Below are 21,160 nucleotides of genomic sequence, written 5' to 3'. Positions count from 1 at the left end.
ATGTATCTATTCTTTTTCAAATTCTTTCCCCATTTAGGTTATTACAGAATGTTGAACAGAGTTCCCTGTGCTATACAGTAGGTCCTTGTTGGTTATCCTTTTTATTTTATTTGTTTTATTTTTTTATTGGAGTATAGTTGCTTTACAATTTTGTGTTAGTTTCTACTGTACAGCAAAGTGAATCAGCTATACGTATAGGTACATCCCCTCTTTTTTGGATTTCCTTCTCATTTAGGTCACCACAGAGCATTGAGTAGAGTTCCCTGTACTATGCAGTAGGTTCTCATTTGTTATCTATTTTATGCATAGTGTCAATAGTGTATATATGTCAATTCCAATCTCCCAATTCATCCCACCCTCTCCTTTCCCCCTTGGTATCCATACGTTTGTTCTCTACTTCTGTGTCTCTATTTCTGCTTTGTAAATAAGATCGTCTATACCAGTTTTTCAGATACCACATATATGCGTTAATATATGATATTTGTTTTTCTCTTTCTTACTTACTTCACACTGTATGACAGTCTCTAGGTCCATCCATGTCTCTACAAATGACGCAATTTCGTTCCTTTCTATGGCTGAGTATTATTCCACTGTATATATGTACCACATCTTCTTTATCTGTTCCTCTTTTTTTTTTTTTTTTAAATATTTATTTATTTATTTTTTGGCTGCGTCAGGTCTTAGTGGCGGCACATGGGATCTCTGTATTGGATCTGTCATTGCGGCATGTGGGCTTCTCTTTCTAGTTGTGGTGTGTGTGGGTTTCATTGCCCTGTGGGCATGTTGGATCTTAGTACCCTGACCAGGGATTGAACCTGTGTCCCCAGCATTGGAAGGCAGATTCTTAACTACTGGACCACCAGGGAGATACCCTCCATTTCTCTGTTGATGGGCATTTAGGTTGCTTCCATGTCCTGGCTATTGTAAATAGTGCTGCAGTGAACATTGTGGTGCATGACTCTTTTTGAATTATGAGAGGGCCCAACACTGGAGCCTACCTGGGCTCTTTGGTGGGGCTAATGGCTGACTCTGGGAGGGCTCACACCAAGGGGTATTCCCAGAACTTCTGCTGCCAGTGTCCTTGTCCCCACGGTGAGCCGCAGCTGCCCCCCGCCTCTGCAGGAGACCCTCCAACACTAGCAGGTATGTCCTGTTCTGTCTCCTATGTGGTCACTGCTCCTTCCCCTGTGTCCCAATGTGCACACTACTTTGTGTGTGCCCTCCAAGAGTGGAGTCTCTTTTTCCCCCAGTCCTGCCTAAGTCCTGCAGTCAAATCCCACTAGCCTTCAAAGTCTGATTCTCTAGGAATTCCTCCTCCCATTGCCAGAACCCCAGGTTGGGGAGCCTGATGTGTGGCTCAGATCCTTCACTCCAGTGGGTGGACTTCTGTGGTATAAGTGTTCTCCAGTTTGTGAGTCACCCACCCAGCAGTTACGGGATTTGTTTTTATTGTGATTGTGCCCCTCCTACTGTCTCATTGTGGCTTCTCCTTTGTCTGTGGATGTGGGGTATCTTTTTGGGTGAGTTCCAGTGTCTTCCTGTCGATGATTGTTCAGCAGTTAATTGTGATTCCAGTGTTCTCGAAAGAGGGAGTGAGAGCATGTCCTTCTACTCCACCATCTTGGACCAATCTCCAGACTATATAATTTTAAAGTTAAAAAATTTTTGTGCTCAAAAAATGCCTAGATAGTTTTAAGACTTTAATAATTTTTTAATTTCAATTAAATTGAATGCATTAGAAAATGTCCTTTTACCAAGCATAAAATGGTTATGTAAATTCACCAATAAGAAAGTTGAATAAGGCAGTTATGCTACTGATCTTATAAAAATTCTTGCAGTTGAAAGTAACTCTTACTCCTCGGACCCTCACTGAACATCAATTCATTAAATATTTGTTGGCTATGTCAGGCATTGAACAAGGCCATGTTCAAGCCATGAAGAGCATGTGTGTTTTAGTGGAATAGTGAAAATAAAACTTATAATGGGGATATATATTTTACACTTAAAATACTCAGTGACAAAGCATCCATCTCAAGTATGACTAAATATTAATAATTCCCAATCTGGATAGAAAATCAAAGAAGCAACAATTATATTATGCAAATAACAGCAATTTATTGTGCAGTTAGAAAATAACAACCTCTAAAAATAAATGTTTGTAACAAACTATCTCATGCATATAAGTAGATCAACAATTTATTCTGTATTCCTGTGAAGCTTGCCAGCAGATCTAATGCAGGAGTATGGTTTCTTGTCTAAGACTTTATCTTCATTTGCTTTATTTTGTGTTTGTGCTAAGCTCATATTATTATTGATATATATGGGTTGGCCAAAAAGTGCCTTCGGTTTTTAAGTAAAGATAAAAGACACATTTTTCATTTTCACCAATAACTTTATTGAACAACGTATTCACCTTTTTGTTCCACTACCTTCAGCCATTTCTCAGGCAACTTCATAATTCCATCTTCCCAAAACTTTTTATCTTTTTGAGCAAAAAACTGTTCCAGGTGCCTTTTACACTCTTCCAGGGAATTGACATTTTTTCCATTAAAAGAATTTTGTAAAGACCTAAATAAATGGAAATCCAAAGGTGAAATGTCTGGTGAATACAGCAGATGAATCAGAACTTCCCAGCCAAGCTGTAACAGTTTTCGCCTGGTCATCAAAGAAACATGCAGTCTTGCATTATCCTGATGGAAGATTATGCATTTTCTGTTGACTAATTCTGGACACTTTTCATCGAGTGCTGCTTTCAGTTGGTCTAATTGGGAACAGTACTTGCTGGAATTAATCGTTTGGTTTTCCGGAAGGAGCTCATAATAGAGGACTCCATTCCAATCCCACCATATACACAACATCACCTTCTTTGGATGAACACCAGCCTTTGGTGTGGTTGGTGGTGGTTCATTTCGCTTGCCCCACTATCTCTTCCATTCCACATTATTGTACAGTATTCACTTTTAATCTCCCGCCACAATTTGTTTTAAAAACGGAACGTTTTCATTACGTTTAAGTAGAGATGTGCGTGTGGAAATACATTCAAGAAGGTTTTTTTTGCTTAACTTATGTGGAACCCAAACATTAAAGCAATTAACATAACCAAGCTGGTGCAAGTGATTTCAGTCCTTGATCTGGATATTTTGAGGATGTTGGCTATCTCCCGCATGGTATAATGTGGATTGTTCTCAATTAATGTCTTGACTTGATCGCTGTCAACTTCAACTGGTCTGCCAGACAGTGGAGCATCGTCCAGTGAATAATCTCCAGCACAAAACTTCACAAACCGCTTCTGACATGTTCGATCAGTCACAGCACTTTGTCCATACACTGCACAAATTTTTTTTTTGCATTTCAGTTGTGTTTTTACCTTTCTTGAAATAATAAAGCATAATATGCCAGAAATGTTGCTTTTCTTCTTCCATCTTCAGTATTAAAATGGCTACACAAAAATTCAGCAATTTTGATAAGTCTTTTTTTAAATGCACGCTGATATGATAGCTGTCACATAAAATCTAACGAAATTGTTCTAAATAAAGTTAAAGACAGCTAAATAGTACTAGAGCCATCTTAGCAGAAAAAACTGAGCAAAACTTTTGGCCAAACCAATATATATATATATATATATTATTCACGTTATATATATTTTCTTCATTTATAAAGCGGATTTTGAAAACTGAATATCCCGAAACTTTCTTACAGGTAACAAATCAGTTTCTTAGAGTTAAATGGAACAGTGGAATCATGTATTTTAGACTCAAAAATCTCCTCCATATTGATATTAATTTTCCAGCCTTTTTCACTCATTCATTGCATATTTATTAGATATTTCTTTTTGCAAGGGCTTACACTGAGCATTATAAATATACCTTTGAGTAATAGCAGATATAATCCCATGAAGTATAGTCTGGTGGGGAAAGCAGACTTTAATCAAATAATTATATACATGGAATTACATTCTCAATTGTGGCAAATGCTATGAAGGAGAGGACTATACGGATACAATAGGTGGCTTTGCCTAAGAATGGAAAGCCAGTGGGGGCTTCCCTAGGAAGAGTTGGTTTGAGTAGAATGCTATTCATTAGAGGGTGTTGCACTGCCCGCCCCTCCAAATGAATAAAGTGAGGAATTTCTAGAAGAATGGCATGAGTGTCTACCCCTGAAGAGTACCCAGGTTTATGAATTATCTGTAACAATGGCAATCTGTGAGCATCACCTCCATGCTCCCAATCTTAGAATGCCATACCTTGAGAAAGATTTTCTCACTTTAATGGAATGCAGCCTATATTTTTATCTACATTGCCCAGATAGAGGTGGTTTACAAAAAAAAAAAATATATATATATATATATACACATATGTATATATATATATACACACATATACATATATCAAGCTAAATAAGGCTGAAGTATAGAGAGTATTAGAGATATGATGATTGAACCAGATAATAGAAGCCTGATGGATTGTTAAACTAGAATTTAGCATGGCAAAGGAAATATTAAAGGCTAACCTGACAACAATTTCTGAGAGGATAAAATGGAGACTAAGCAATTATTCTCAGCCTTCACTGAAGATAAAAGGAAATGAGTCAAAATTACGTCACTTTTACTTAAAGAGATAACAGCATGCATTACCAAGACACATATGCAGTGCCTAGAAGTCATTAGGAATCTATGTCCAGAAGGGAAAGAATCTTATCTCCCCAGAACTATTCTTTCCTTCTTCCCTCATTGTTTTTTCTTTAATGCCCTTCCAGCTTCAGTATTACCTGACTTCACAAACATAACCCCTGTCTATTGCAGTACTACATCTTATCAGTGGCCAAGTCCTACCAATTCTAGCTCAAGAATTTATCACACATATTCCACCACTACCATCTTAAGTCAACTCTGTAATACAGCTGATATGAAGTATTTTAATAGACTCTTAAGTGGTCTGCTGGAGCTCAGACTCTCACTTATGTTGTCCATTTTGCACATTGTAACCAGTGTTCTTTCCTTAAAGCACATCTCCATGCACGAGATGTCCTTTTACAGACTTCACTTGGCAGGCAATAGGGAATTGTCAAAAGTTATTAAACCCATTAGCATGTAATTCGCAGTTTCTTTTAAGAACTATTTTCAACAAACAAAAGCCCAGGACCAGATGGCTTCACAGGCGAATTCTATCAAACATTTAGAGAAGAGATAACACCTATCCTTCTCAGACTCTTCCAAAATATAGCAGAGAGAGGAACACTCCCAAACTCATTCTACGAGGCCACCATCACCCTGATACCAAAACCAGACAAAGATGTCACAGAAGAAGAAAACAACAGACCAATATCACTGATGAACATAGATGCGAAAATCCTCAACAAAATATTAGCAAAGAGAATTCAACAGCACATTAAAAGGATCATACACCATGATCAAGTGGGGTTTATCCCAGGAATGCAAGGACTCTTCAATATGCACAAATCAATCAATGTGATACACCATATTAACAAACTGAAGGATAAAAACCATATGATCATCTCAACAGATGCAGAAAAAGCTTTTGACAAAATTCAACACGCATTTGTGATAAAAACTCTCCAGAAAGTAGGCATGGAGGGAACTTACCTCAACATAATAAAAGCCATATATGACAAACCCACAGCCAACATCGTTCTCAGTGGTGAGAAACTGAAACCATTTCCTCTAAAATCAGGGACACGAGAAGGATGCTCACTCTCACCACTATTATTCAACATAGTTTGGAAGTTTTAGCCACAGCAATCAGAGAAGAACAAGAAATAAAAGGAATCCAAATCGGAAAAGAAAAATTAAAGCTGTCACTGTTTGCAGATGACATGATACTATACATAGAGAATCCTAAAGATGCTACCAGAAAACTACTAGAGCTAATCAATGAATTTGGTAAAGTAGCAGGATAGAAAACAAATGCACAGAAATCTCTTGCATTCCTATACATTAATGATGAAAAATCTGAAAAAGAAATTAAGGAAACACTCCCATTTACCACTGCAACAAAAAATAAAATACCTGGGAATAAACCTACCTAAGGAGACAAAAGACCTGTATGCAGAAAACTATAAGACCCTGATGAAAGAAATTAAAGATGATACAAACAGATGGAGAGATATACCATTTTCTTGGTTTGGAAGAATCAACATTGTGAAAATGACCATACTACCCAAAGCAATCTACAGATTCAATGCAATCCCTATCAAACTACCAATGGCATTTTTCACAGAACTAGAACAAAGTATTTCACAGTTTGTATGGAAACACAAAAGACCCCGAATAGCCAAAGCAATGTTGAGAAAGAAAAACGGAGCTTAGGAATCAGGCTCCCTGACTTCAGGCTATACTACAAAGCTACAGTTATTAAGGCAGTATGGTGCTGGCACAAAAACAGAAATATAGATCAATGGAACAGGATAGAAAACCCAGAGATAAACCCACACACATATGGTCACCTTATCTTTGATAAAGGAGGCAAGAATATACAATGGAGAAAAGACAGCCTCTTCAATAAGTGTTGCTGGGAAAAGTGGACAGCTACATGAAAAAGAATGAAATTAGACCACTTCCTAACACCATACACAAAAATAAACTCAAAATGGATGAAAGACCTAAATGGAAGTCCAGACACTATAAAACTCTTAGAGGAAAACATAGGAAGAACACTCTTTGACATAAATCACATCAAGATCCTTTTTGACCCACCTCCTAGAGTAATGGAAATAAAAACAAAAATAAACAAATGGGACCTAATGAAACTTAAAAGTTTTTGCACAGCAAAGGAAACCATAAACAAGATGAAAAGACAACCCTCAGAATGGGAGAAAATATTTGCAAACGAAGCAACTGGCAGAGGATTAATCTCCAAAATATACAATCAACTCATGCAGCTCAATATCAAAAAAACAAACAACCCAGTCAAAAAATGGGCAGAAGACCTAAATAGACATTTCTCTGAAGAAGATATACAGATTGCCAACAATCACATGAAAGAATGCTCAACATCATTAATTATTAGAGAAATGCAAATCAAAACTACAATGAGGTATCACCTCACACCAGTGAGAATGGCCATCATCAAAAAATCTACAAGCAGTAAATGCTAGAGAGGGTATGGAGAAAAGGAAACCCTCTTGCACTGTTGGTTGTAAATTCATGCAGCCACTATGGAGAACACAATGGAGGTTCCTTAAAAAACTAAAAACAGAACTACCATACGACCCAGCAATCCCACTACTGGGCATATACCCTGAGAAAACCGTAATTCAAAAAGTCATGTATCACAATGTTCATTGCAGTACCATTTACAATAAGCAGGACATGGAAGCAACCTAAGTGTCCATCAACAGATAAATGGATAAAGAAGATGTGACACATATATACAACGGAATATTGCTCAGCCATAAAAAGAAATGAAATTGAGTTATTTGTAGCGAGGTGGATGGACCTAGAGACTGTCATACAGGGTGAAGTAAGTCAGAACGAGAAAAAGAAATACCGTATACTAACACATATATATGGAATCTTAAAAAAAAAATAAAAGGTTCTGATGAACCTAGGGGCAGGACAGGAATAAAGACACAGACATAAATAAATAAAATAAATAAATGGACTTGAGGACACAGGGAAGGGGAAGGGGAAGGTGGGACAAAGTGAGAGAGTAGCATTGACATATATACACTACCATATGTAAAATAGATAGCTAGTGGGAAGCAGCTGCATTGCACAGGAAGATCAGCTCGGTGCTTTGTGACCACCTAGAGGGGTGGGATAGGGAGGGTGGGAAGGAGACGCAAGAGGGAGGGGATATGGGGATGTATGTATACATATAGCTGATTCACTTTGTTATACAGCAGAAACCAACACAACATTGTAAAGCAATTATACTCCAATAAAGATGTTAAAAAAATAAAATAAAATAAATAAAAGTAAAAAGAAATAACTATTTTCAACAACTTGTATTGTTTATCTCAGTTGAGATCTATTCCTGTTATGCATTTTAGTAAATATTTAACACATATGTATTGAGCATCTACTGTACAGTAGAAATGAGAGATACAAAATAGAAAAGAGAGGAAAGGTCTTTCCCAATAGCCTGTGAACTAATATAGGCAAATTCTATATTTTAGTACTTAGAAAGCTATGAAAACATAGAAATTTAGCCAAGTATCATGAGAATACAAGGGAGAGAAAAGGGATTCTAGTCCAATCTATTCTGTGATAGTCCTTCTTTTAAGTTTCTTGTTATGAGTATATTAGAAAGTGTCTAACTTCATTATGGTGTGTTTGGATATGAGGGTAATGACTATAGTAGTTTAGAATTGTAATTACTTCTCTGTGTCATCTTTGTTTTGCACATGATTTAATTATGTTACTGACAAATCACTGTATATCATTGTTATTCTCTTAACAACAATGCATTCCAATCATGCTTCCTCTTCAGTACCTCAAGGCATTTTTAGATATCATTATTTAATAGAATTTATATTTAGCCTATTTTATAGATAGATGTACCCACGTTTTGCAAATGAAGAGGTGACATTGGTTCTTCTCTGGCTTTTGGTTTTATCTGAGAAAGTTTATATTGAATTTGCTATGTTAGTTATTTAATATAAGAAATATTCAGCTTGTAGTTAGAAAATTTAGTACAGTTTTTAGTTTACTACTGGGCAGGTTTAAGTACAAAGACACATGCACGTAGATACAAACAAACAATAGTTTGAAAAGGTGCTTAAATTCGAAGTAAGTGATTGAATTTGACTTTAATGTGACTTGATAAACAGAGGTATGAAAGAATGATTTATAGAATTTCACATACAGGTTGGAATTCCAATTCAAATCCCCTGCTTTCAAGATTTTATATATTACTGAGGAATACCTCAAAGTAAAGGAATAACATGATCTGTTCCCCCACCTAACCCCTAGCCCCTGGAAATGAACATTTTTTGTTTGTTTTTAAGAGATTACATTTGGCAATGGTAACAACATGATTTCGTGCAGAGAGTATGGGTTTCAATCCAGGCAGACCTGAATTTGAATCCATTGTCTCTGTTCCTTAGCATTCCCACTTTATTTTAGCGGTTCACTCTCTCTAAGTCTCAGTGTGTTTTTGAAAAATAGTCATAATATCCACTTCGAGATGAAGGTATGTAAAGCACTTAGCATATAAGAGGCACTTAAAATATGTGTGTCTTTCTCTCTATCTGGTATGTTTGTGTAAACCAGAGATCATTGGAAACACTTATCCATCTAACATTTTGTCTAAATAAAATTTTCTCCTATTCCTCCCAGCCTCCAACAGTTTTAAATTCAAACTGAGATAAACAAATGGAAATGCTAAAGGACAAAGGACAAGGTCAGATCTGTGTGCATAAGAATGGAATAAAAATCTAAACACCCAATCCCTTTCTCCATTCATCAGAGGTTGTATCAACTATTTCTGGCAGTTACACTTACTTCTTTGGCTACTGGTGTGCCATCAGGGTCTCAAAAACAGACGTGCCCAAGTGAACCAAACTGGCCTGTGATGTTAATACAGATTTTAAAAGCACTAAAATATTCCTTTGGAACAGCTCACGTGCTGGGAGAATATTGCACATATTTAACAAAATAAGAAAACTAGGACATAGCTCATTTAAGTCTGTAATTGCTTTGAGGTTCACCAGAAAACTGCAATCATATCACAAAATATACTTGGTTTTGCCTTCTTTCTAAACCTTTGCTCTCTCTCTCGTTTCTCTTTTTCTCTTTTTCCCCTTCACTTTTCAAGTATATTTGAAAAACAGAAATACTAATGACTCTGACAAAGTTAAATACACTGCTTTCTCTTATTTGCTATAATTCAGATATGGCCAAGTGTTTTCATTTTTAATTTATTTTTCATTCACTTGTTTATCTTCAGATGGCTTAATTGATTTGAATTGCAGGAAGATGTGATTTGGTGAATACATGATCATATTGAGGATTTGTTTGGTATCAGGCACTGAAGAGATAAAGGACAGAGTCCATGCATCTATGAAAATCACAGGGTAGAACCTTCAGTCCCACCTCTCGCTGACTTCTGGGGTGGGGAGAGAGGTACTGGAGGCTGAATCAGTCACAGATTGCTGGTGATTTAATTAATCATGCTTTCCTGTGAAAGAGTGCTTCTTTTGAGTTTGTACATCTTGGTAAGATAATAATTATAATTCAGTGTAATAAAACATTAAATTCAGTAGTTACAATTTATTAAATGATGTTCATTTGCTCCTCTTGTCAATATTTTAAAAATAGTTTTAGCCTTTGTTTAAATTTGTAGTATTGTAATATAGTAGTGATTGTTAGACTGTAAGTTTTAAAAAGAAATCATATTGCCGTGTTCTTAAAACACATATATATGCACAGATTATACAGTTTATGCCTCTTCATAATGGCAGGGAAATTATAAATAAACATATCATAAAGTTGAATGAAAAAAAAAAATCAATCATGCCTATGTAAAGAAGCCTCCACAAAAACCCAGAAAGGCCTGGGTTCAAAGAACGTTTGGATTGGTGGATTCTTAGAGGTGGTGGGAGAGGGCATGGAAGATTCGTGCTCCTTCCCAAGTACCTTGCCTTACACATCCATCCCATTTGAATATTCATCTGTATCCTTTATCATATCCTTTTATAATAAACTGATGTTAAAATTGATTAAAGAAGAAGACAATTTAGATGATACAAACTTTATTTAACACCTTGTGAAGCAGACCATCTCCTTTCAGAGAACTGCAAAATGAAGCACAAGCCATGACTACGATGCTTTTATATAATAAAGAATAAAGAAAAAAAAGAGACAAATAAAAAACATCTCGTTGGCTGGGGCCACATAGTCAACCTTGTTTGGGGTAAGAACACCCAGAATAGGTTTGGTATTTGGTGATTGGCTGAGTGGACATCCTGTGTTTCTGGTCAAGTGAACATTTGCAAGGACATGAAAATTACTTAAGTTTCAGTTTGCTGATGTGGCACCAGGGGCTGGAGTAGCTCCATTTGGGACCTAGAAATTCATGTCAGCGCTGGTAAATGTAAGTAAACTGTGTTTCTGAGTTCTGTGAGCTGCTCTAGAAAATTAATCAAACCCAAGGAGGGGTTTATTGGAACCTCCGATCTGTAGCCAGTTGGTCAGAAGCACAGGTGATGACCTGGGAAAGCAATTGGCATCTGAGGTGGGGCAGGTAGAGGTGGGTAGAGGCAGTCTTGGGGGACTGAGCCCCTAACCTGTGGGGTCCCACACTATCTCCAGGTAGAGAGTGTCAGAACTGAGTTAAATTGTTGGACCCCCAGCTGGTATCTTGGAGAATTGCTAGGCATGAGGAAAACTCCTACACACTTGGACCAGAAGTATCAGAAGTGAAGTGTTGTTGTGAGGATAGTGTTCTGTGTGAGTGAAAACAGAGACTCACAGGAGAGAAAGACTCACGGGTGGAAAACTTATTTTCCCCAGTTCAGCCTGGTTTGTAATGCGTGTTCAATAAACATTGAGTGGATGGAATGCAGGGAGGCTAGATGGTTAACTTGGGTCTAGTAACAAAGAACCATTATTTCCTAGCTGCTACATTTGGATTTTAGCTTTTCAAATAAATTTTCCTAAAATTTTCTCATGATTTTTTTTTTTTTTTTTTTTTTGCTAAAAGACAGTGTGTCTTGCATTTTAGTTCTGATTTTGAAGGTCGATATTAGTGATAAAATGTGAATATTTTAGTGCTTTATTTTAATTTTACTTCAAACAGAAAGGAAATAATAGCCTTTTAAAAATGAAGAATAAAATTATTTTTAACGTCCCCCCCCATGCACACATATAGGACACTGTTTATAATATTCCTCAAAGTTCTGACTTTTATTTTGTCAAAAGTAAGACAAACATTCTTACTTCATTAACAAATATTGGATTGAGATTTTATCTTATCCAAATTGAGATTTAGTAGCATGAAATAATTATAAGCATATTCTAAAGGTACCCTGCTAGCAATCATTCTTTAGTACATGTACCTAGAAATTTCCAACAGGCATGTCTTGAGAACATAATTAAAAGAATACCTATGGGGAAAAGTGACTTCTCCAATGAAATGAGTCTTCTTCCATTGGCCATATGCTTCCACAGCTTGGTGACTTCAGGAAATTGAAGATGACACAGTTTATTGTAAATTAATACCATAAATGAGAGCAGCTAGGTAAGATATTTTCCTTTTCAAGCATATCGTTGCCTACAGTTCTGCCCTCTTGCTTTGCAGAAGACAGGGTCCCTCCTGCCATGGTTTGTGGATACTAAGGGAGAAAAGTAGTTTGGAGGAGAGAGGTGCTGAGTCTGGCACAACTCAGCACCATCTGCTCACTCTTGGAATCCACAGATGTTCTATACCAAAGAACTGTGTAAGTTAAGGACTAACATGCTTGGTGGGCACTCAGAGCCCCACCTGGTGGAACATCTCTGTGGGCAGGCTGTGGCAGGGTGACAAGAAAGACAACCCCCCTGTTGGGCCTGATGCAGGGGAGATTTTGAGAGGAAAAGAGTCTGTTACTTCCTTGAACAGTCCACTTTGCCAAAGAGCACATCTGAGTGACTTGAGCTAAGAAGCAAATTGCACACCATGGAGAGAGTAAAGTATGGTGGAATGAGCGTTGGACAATGAGTCCAAAAGATTTGGCCACTGTTCCTGGCTCTGTCACTAACTCTCTTTGTGACCTTGAGGAGGTCATATAAATTCTCTGTGCCTTCACTTTTCTCTTTCTAAAAATCACCAATCTTTTTATTCTTTTGTACTTTCCAGAAGGAATTTTTTTTTTCAGTATCTTTTTGACTTTCAGATGTGTAAACTCTTCCAGAATGTCTTGGAGGTCTGATAAGACCCATGTCTCATGATAAGAAATAAATACAAATAGCTAGCTTCATAACTTTGTTGAAACTAGTTTTATTCTGATCTCTGTTCAAAAGGCTTTCTTTAAAAGAAATATAGCGTACCATCTATGATGTTTTGAAAATAATAAATGCAAAAAATGCTGAAATATTTGGTGCTCTAAAATATAAATATTAGATATAATAAAAATAATTTACTATATATCTTCTATTCTCATTATAAATAGATGATTTTTACTAGTTGTTCATCATTTCTTAAATCTAGTGTTTACAACAATGGCATGAAATATGTAGAAAGCAAGCAGTTCAGCCTGTCCCCTTTTCTGGTAATATTTGGGTCCTGTATCAAAACATTCGCTGAGTAAAAGACAAGCTCAAACATTCTTGGTTATTCAAATTAAATTTTCTTACACGTACATGCCAGCACTCTAGCTATTGATCTAGCCATGTCGTAATATGTAAAGGGAGGCCAAGGCTTGTGAAATATGATCCTGACCTACCTAGAGTTGAGAGGAATCAAAATGAGGTTCTATTAGAAGCCCTTACTGCATCATCATGGTGAATCACATATGGAATGGATTCACATTGCCAGTAGACAGGCGGTACAGGAAGGGATAACCTTGATTCTAATTCCTACTGAGATCATGTATCTGACTGATAGGTTGGTTAGTCTATACAGAGCTAATTATAGAGGATGGTAATAGGAGCTGTCCTGGGAAAAACTGTAGGATAAGTGTAAGAGCATGGATTGTAAAATAAACTGAGTTTAAATCCTGACTCTGACATACAGTAGCTGTGTAACATTGGTAATTTTACTAACATCTCTTTGTAGATGCCTTCTTATTTGTAAAATGGGAATAAATAGTATGCCAGCCCCATAAAGCTTGTGGTGATGATTAAATGAGATAATTCATGAAAGTGCTTAGCACAGTGCTACTTAAAAATTAGCTTTGTGGTGCTGGTTGTTGGCTAGATTGTTGAAACATTCTTTTACTGACTTCCTATAGGTATTGTCTGAGTGACTCACTGTTCTATTAAGCACTTATTACATTGTCTGAAGATGGGTTCCCACAGAAGTAGATGCTGAGATACAGATTGAGTACAAGCCATTGATTTGATAAATCATCCCTGAAGCACCAGGAAGAGAGTGGGGAAGCTAGACAGGGAAGAGAAGGAATGCAACATGGAGTACGTTAATGAGCAGGTTACCCTTATGGTCATCTGGGGCTCATTCCCACTGCTGACCTCTATTAGATCTTATGGAATGCTCCTTAGAGGTATCCCTGCCAAGAAGTGAGGTGTTTACTCTTGGATTCCTTTTCCCAGTGACTGAGGGCTGATGCCTGGGGGATATTAACTTCTAGGCACTTCCATCCTGCTCAGTTTCGTTAGGAGGAAATTGCAGGAGGATACCTTGGCCAGCTGAGGAGGTATGTACTGAGCTCCATGGTCCCCATGCTGAGGCTGGCACATGCTACCATGATGAATGTGTCAATTAAATCAATTCCTGTGAAAGGAAGGAATCCTTTCACAACACATACATCAAATCATCACGTTGTATGCTCTAAATATCTTGCAGTTTTATTTGTCCGTTATACCTCAGTAAAGGTGAAGAAATAATTTTAAAGATAAAAAAAATTAAACTCTTTTAATTTTTGTAATAGACTTTATTTTTTAGAGCAGTTTTAGGTTCACAGTAACACTTAGTGGCAAGTACAGAGATTTCCCACATACTTCCTGACCCCACACATTCACAGCCTCCACGTTAACATCCCCCAGAGAGGTACATTTGCTACAACTGATGAATGTACATTGACACGTCATTATCCTCCAAAGTCCATAGTTTACATTACTGTTCACCCTTGGCGTTACACATTCTATGGCTTATGACAAATGCATAAAGACAGGTATCCATCATTATGGCATCATAGAGAATAGTTTCACTGGCCTAAGATTCCTCTGTGCTCTGCCTTTTTATCCCTCCCTCCCTACTAACCCCTGACAGCTGCTGATTTTTTTTTATTGTCTCCACTGTTTTGCCTTTTCCAAAATGTCATAGAGTTGGAATCAGACAGCACATAGCCTTTTCAGATTGGCTTCTTTCATTTAGTAACATGCATTTAAGTTTCCTCCATGTCTTTTCATACCTTGATCGCTCTTTAGTGCTGAATGATATTCCATCATTCTCCCTATATATATTTTTGTTGTTTGCTTGAACATAAGTTTTCAGCTCCTTTGGCTAAATATAAATGATCACAACTGCCGGAACATACGATAAAAGTATGTTTAGTTTTGTAAGAAACCACCAAACTGTCTTCCAAAGTCGCTGTACTACTTACTTTGCATTCTTACCAGCAATGAGTGAGAGATACTGTTGCTTCCCATCCTTGCCAGCATTTGGTGATGTCAGTGTTCTGAATTTTTGTCAATCTAATGAATGGGTAGTGGTAGAGAATTGTTCTTTTAATTTTCATTTCCCTGATAACATACGATGTGACGCATCTTTTCCTAGGCATATTTGCCATCTGTATGTTTTCTTTGCTGAGGTATCTGTTAAAGCCTTTGGTCCATTTTTTTACATTGGGTTGTTTGTTCTATTGTTGAATTCTAAGAGTCGTTTATATATTTTTATTAACAATTCTTTAGCGGATATGTCTTTGCAAATATTTTCTCCCGATCATTTAATTTTTATAGCAATCCTGTCATATATATTTCTGACGTTCCTTTCTCAAGGTCCTACAACTAAGAAGTAGTAGAGTTGGAATTTGAAACCATATCTATACCCTGGTCATAAAATGGAGTAAAATCCAAGTGTATTCCAGAGCTATTTTAAGGTCTCTCCCAAAATGATGTAAACAAATGCAACTAAACATAATTGCTTTCTAAAATGATGGTTACTCTTACAGTTTCAATATGTGAAAATCTGCCTTTTGATAAAGGTATATTTTATTTTATTTATTTTTTATTTATTTTATTTTTGGCTGCGTTGGGTCTTTCTTGCTGCTCACAGGCTTTCTCTAGTTGCGGTGAGCGGGGGCTACTCTTCATTGCGGTGCACAGGCTTCTCATTGCGGTGGCTTCTCCTGTTGCGGAGCACAGGCTCTAGGCACACGGACTTCAGTAGTTGTGGCTCACGGGCTCTAGAGCTCAGGCTCAGTAGTTGTGGCACACGGGCTTAGTTGTTCCATGGCATAGTGGGATCTTCCCGGACTGCGGCTTGGACCCCTGTCTCCTGCATTGGCGGGTGGATTCTTAACCACTGTGCTACCAGGAAAGCCCCGATAAAGGTATATCTAAATATATATATATATATATATATATACACACACACACACACACACACATAGATATATATATATGTGTATATATATATACATAAAATAAAATATAAATTTTTTAAGACAAACTTTTAAAACATCTTTGAAGGAGGAAGAAAAGTAGAATCTATGAACTGAAAGTCCTGAGAATGCAAGAACACAATTTTATGTGATTATAGCAATTAAAAGAGGATAACAGAATGGCATTTAAATGCAAATTCACATTTTAATATAACTGGAGGGGAATCTGTGTGCACTTGGCGCGTGGGAGCCAGTGGTGATTAATAGGTGGTGCCATGATCCTTGAACGTCTGGTCCCACTTCAATACAGCTAACATCAAGGTTCAATATCAGCTTTATTTGCTTGTTTTAACAAAACTAATTAGATTCACAGCATAAAGCAGCTTAGTGTTAGAGCCCAAGATGTTTAAGAAAATATAGTGGTGGAGGTGAGACACAGCCACTGTGTGCTTTTCAGCTCTGCTCATTCAATCTGGAAAACAAATAAAGGGACAGTTTGTCTATGGATGTGACAGGATCAGTTAAATTTACAAAAAGAGGGGGAAAATACCTTCCTTCTACAGAATCTTATTGATAGGGTGGTTAGGTAGCAGAATCATAAGCTGCAAGTCTAGCGCCAGATAGACTGGTCTAGCAGCACCACTGACCCTGTGGGACCTTATGCAAGGTATGGCGCATCTCTATTAAAGGATTGAGGGTATGTCCTATGTTAGGGTTGTGTGAAGGCTCTTAGCAGGTATTGCATGTCATTAGGCAATCATATATGCCACTTTGCATGAGACAGTCTTGGAGAAATTATAAATTGTATGCCATTTCACTTTTAAGAATGTCCCAGTTAGGATTATAATTAACGGGTCAATCTATATAGAAAGAACACAGAACACTGCCTAGAGCAAGTGAGTTCTCAATGAATGTTAGCTTATTTTTATTGAAGTAATTGCTATTATTTCTATGATTATACTTTATTAGTATTATAAATGTCTATACACTATATGTTTTTAATATACATCCTAGAAGTTAAGTAAAACTGCTACTTTTATCTTTTCTAATCAATTCATAATTTTGCAGACCTTTAAAGTGGGGATGAAATATGTTTCTATTAAGGTGTGCTGCACAGAATCCATGTGCTTTCCAGCCTGATAGATGAACTGTGCATTTATACTGTTAGATTTGTTTTTTTGTAATTTGGATTCCAGTCCAGATATGGTAAGGAGTCAGTAAAACTTGCAACTGAAGTCTTTATCATCAGCTTTTCTTCTTTCTTATTTACATTATTATTGTGGTTTGTGGGCTGCATATAATCTCACTCCATTCAAAACATATTATTTCTGGCATTGTGATATCAAAACCAGATTTGTAACAGGACTAGAGTTATCCAATCTCTATGAATACTTCAATTAAACCCCTTAATGCATTCTTCTAAAATTTTATGTTTGTATTATGGATTATCCTCAAGAAACCATAAGCTGCTCAATATTTAGATTTGGTCCTATTCATGCCTATCACTTCAGAACCTAGCACATTACAAGGCAGTTTGGCAAATTGCTCATGAAAACACACACACGCATGCAAACACCCCTAATAACATCATGCCACAAACATATGGCCATTGAATGAAACCGAATATGTCTTTGAAAAGCCAATAAAATTTGAGCTGGAGTCAAGTAACTGAAAACAAAATAGGAATGAACCTCTCACCTGTAATTGAGAAAAAATAATTTTAAATAAAGGTCCTGAAACTGCAGCCCAAAGAACCTTTTTCTGGGAGCATTCTGGTATAAATAATAAAATAAGAATGACAACAATCATAACTATAGAGAATTTAAGAAAATATCCTCTGAAAGAAAGAAGAGGGAGATGTTAGGTAACCAAGGTATATTTTCTTATTTTTATATAGACACAATGTAATACTGTAGTCGATTAATGGAGGCTGCAAGTTTTTTGCCACTCTGCCCACTGAGAGCCACAGCTTCATTCTCCTCTTGAATCTGGGGTAAAGGAAATCCAGGTAATTCTATGCAAACTTTAGACATGTGTCAGTGGCTTTGGGGGTCTGCAGCAACACGTAGAAGCCAGAAGGGCCTGGGAGAGGCTATTGGTAAGGACCAGAAGGACAGTGGGGATTGCTCTGCCAGGACTTCTGTGTTCCTTCCATTTCACCTTTTGGGAACGTGATTACCTACCGCAATCTTGCAAATATCATATGCCTCCGTCGCCACTCTATGTTGGGTATGTATGTAAAGGGCAACTAACGTGTCTGTTCCTGTCACCAGTCTATGGGTCAACTGATGCCATAGCCAAGGAATTGCATTTAAGGAGCTTCATCCACAACTGGACCTTAGTTAGATAATCATATCCCAGACCTTGAGCCTGAGCTGATATTATAATGGGATGAGAATGTGGGGGGCCTTACAGGGAGTAAATATATTTTGCATATGGTGGGAATGTAAATACTTTGTGGCCATAAGGAGGACTGTAATGAATAAAAGGTGGATGCATTTTGTTGTTGTTGTTGTTAATCTTCCCATTGACATGTGGTGTCTACTACCCCTACCCTTAAATCTGAACTGGACTTGTAACTTGCTTTACCTGTATAACATTGCAGAAATGACACTCTGAGACATTCTAGGCTAGGTCATGAGAAGACTGGCTTCTATCCAGGTTTCTTAAAACATTCTTTCAGGAGTACTGAGACTTTATGCTAAAGAGACTTTGTGTAGAGGCCCTCAGATTATGTAGAGAAGAATCCAGATGAGTCAAGCTTTCCAGTGATCCCTGCCAAAGTGCTAGGTGCGTGAGTGAAGTAATCTTCAACTCTCTTGACCATTCACCTACCAGCCCTTGAGTGATGCTGGTTGATGCCATGGGAAGTAAAGAATCATCTTCCTGTGTCTTGTATTAATTCTTGAAAAATTTAGATGAAATAAAATGGTTGTAGTTTTCATCCATTAAGCTTTGGAGCAGTTTATTGGATAACAATCTGCAACAGCTACCAGAATAATCATCCATTTTCCATTCTTCATTGCCACCTTTTCTAGGTGGATGGGGAACAGCAAGTCACCCCTGAAATCTCTGATGGGATGAGGAGTACAGTGCTGCAGAGGGGCAGTGTATGTGAATGTGGTGTGAGGCAGTGTGTTTTGGATACAACCAGAGTGAAGAAAAAAAATATATATATATAAAGGGATAAAAGAGCGAACGAATTAAAAATCAGATTGATCTGGATTCCAGTCTCAATTCTGCCATTAATTACTTGTGATCACTGGCTTAGCTAGTAAAATTGGACCTCCTAACAAGGTTTAGCATGATCCTTTGAGTATCCTCCTATCAAAAAGCCTCCATTGTTCTGTGAACAAAGAACCTGGGTTTCATTAAGGATCAGTATACTGGTTTTGCAGCAGGAGGAGGGAAAAAAGAAGGTGTATGTTATTTCGTTTTCTTTTAGTCTGGTTCTTTTTGCTCATTTATGCTTAGAACTTTTTTGCCAAATGTTAGAAGGTGAATGTCCTGAAGCCAAAGGTAGTGGGAATCCCTTAGCACTGAGAGCTTATACAAGGGCATACACAGTCCCCCAGTTCAGCTGCAGAATTAATCACAAGCCTGTTGATGGTCAGCATGCTCATCTGGTTAACAAGATACCAATCTATCCTCTGAGCAGAGACAGAGGTCTCTGAGATACCACCTTCCCAATGAGTTCATACCCTGCAGACTCCCATTTTCCTGCTTCTCTTTCCAAGCAACTTCTCAGTCCCTGCAAACATGAGAATGGGGCTGGCTCACTATGGAGCTTTTGACATGAGTTGGAGAGGATCCACCTCTGACTTGTAGATTCTTATTCAGATTCACCAGTTCAGGCAGTGCCCTCATTTTCCACTGGTCCTGAGAGACACATGCGCAGCATCAGCTTAGCTGGGTCACTGCATGAGAACACAACATTACTTAACTTATTGGGTTTCAGGTTTAATTTTTTCACTAAAAATTTAAATTAATTAATTAATTATCAGAATTTGTTTATTGAAGTATAGTTGATTTACAGTGTTGTGTTAGTTTCTGGTATACAGTAAAGTGATTCAGTTATATATATATATATATATATATATATACTTTTCCATTATGGTTTACTACAGGATATTGAATATAGTTCACTGTGCTATACAGTAGGACCTTGTTGTGTATCTCTTTTATGTATAATAGTTTATATCTGCTAATCTCAAACTCCTAATTTATCCCTCCCCCACCCCCTTTCCCCTTTGATAACCGTGTTTGTTTTCTATGTCATCACAGAATTCTTATGATGATTAAATAAGATAATGTAGAAATCAGTTATTGTGCACACATGGCACACATGTTGCATATTCTCAATAAATAGGAGAAGTATAGGATAGGAGTAGTAGATGTTGTTGTGATAATGAAAGTAATTACAATGGCAATACTGATTGCATACTTGTTATGTTGCACCATTCTAAGTACAGGGTGTATATTGACTCATTTAGACCTCACAGTAATACTATGAAGTTGGTCTTATTATTATCTTGAGCTTAATATGAGAAAACTAGTGCATATATGAATTAAACAACACACCAACAGCTGCTACTGCTGCTGGCAATTATGATGGAGGTGAAGGGGATAGGCAAGAAGGAGAGAAGAGGGAAGGAAAGAGGGAGATGAAGGAGACATGAAAGAATGGAAGGGGAAGATAGGGTATAACGTGTCTTTTATCAATTATATTTCTAGACTCACAGAATAAGAATTTCTATTTTTGGTATTCAATGAAACTGAAAAAGACATAGAAGTTTATTTCATCTTCTAGTTTTGAAAACAAAAATGAGGGGTAGGATATGCACTCATATGGCCAAAGGTCTTTCGTTCAGATATCTGAACATGTTTACATGGTACTGCTTTAATCAGAATTCATTTGGACAAACAGGAAGTGTAACCA

This window comes from Eubalaena glacialis, chromosome 18 (genome assembly GCF_028564815.1).
Source record: "Eubalaena glacialis isolate mEubGla1 chromosome 18, mEubGla1.1.hap2.+ XY, whole genome shotgun sequence".
Lineage (NCBI taxonomy): Eukaryota > Metazoa > Chordata > Mammalia > Artiodactyla > Balaenidae > Eubalaena > Eubalaena glacialis.
The sequence above is the reverse complement of the archived record's forward strand: the minus strand, read 5'-3'. Positions refer to the sequence as shown.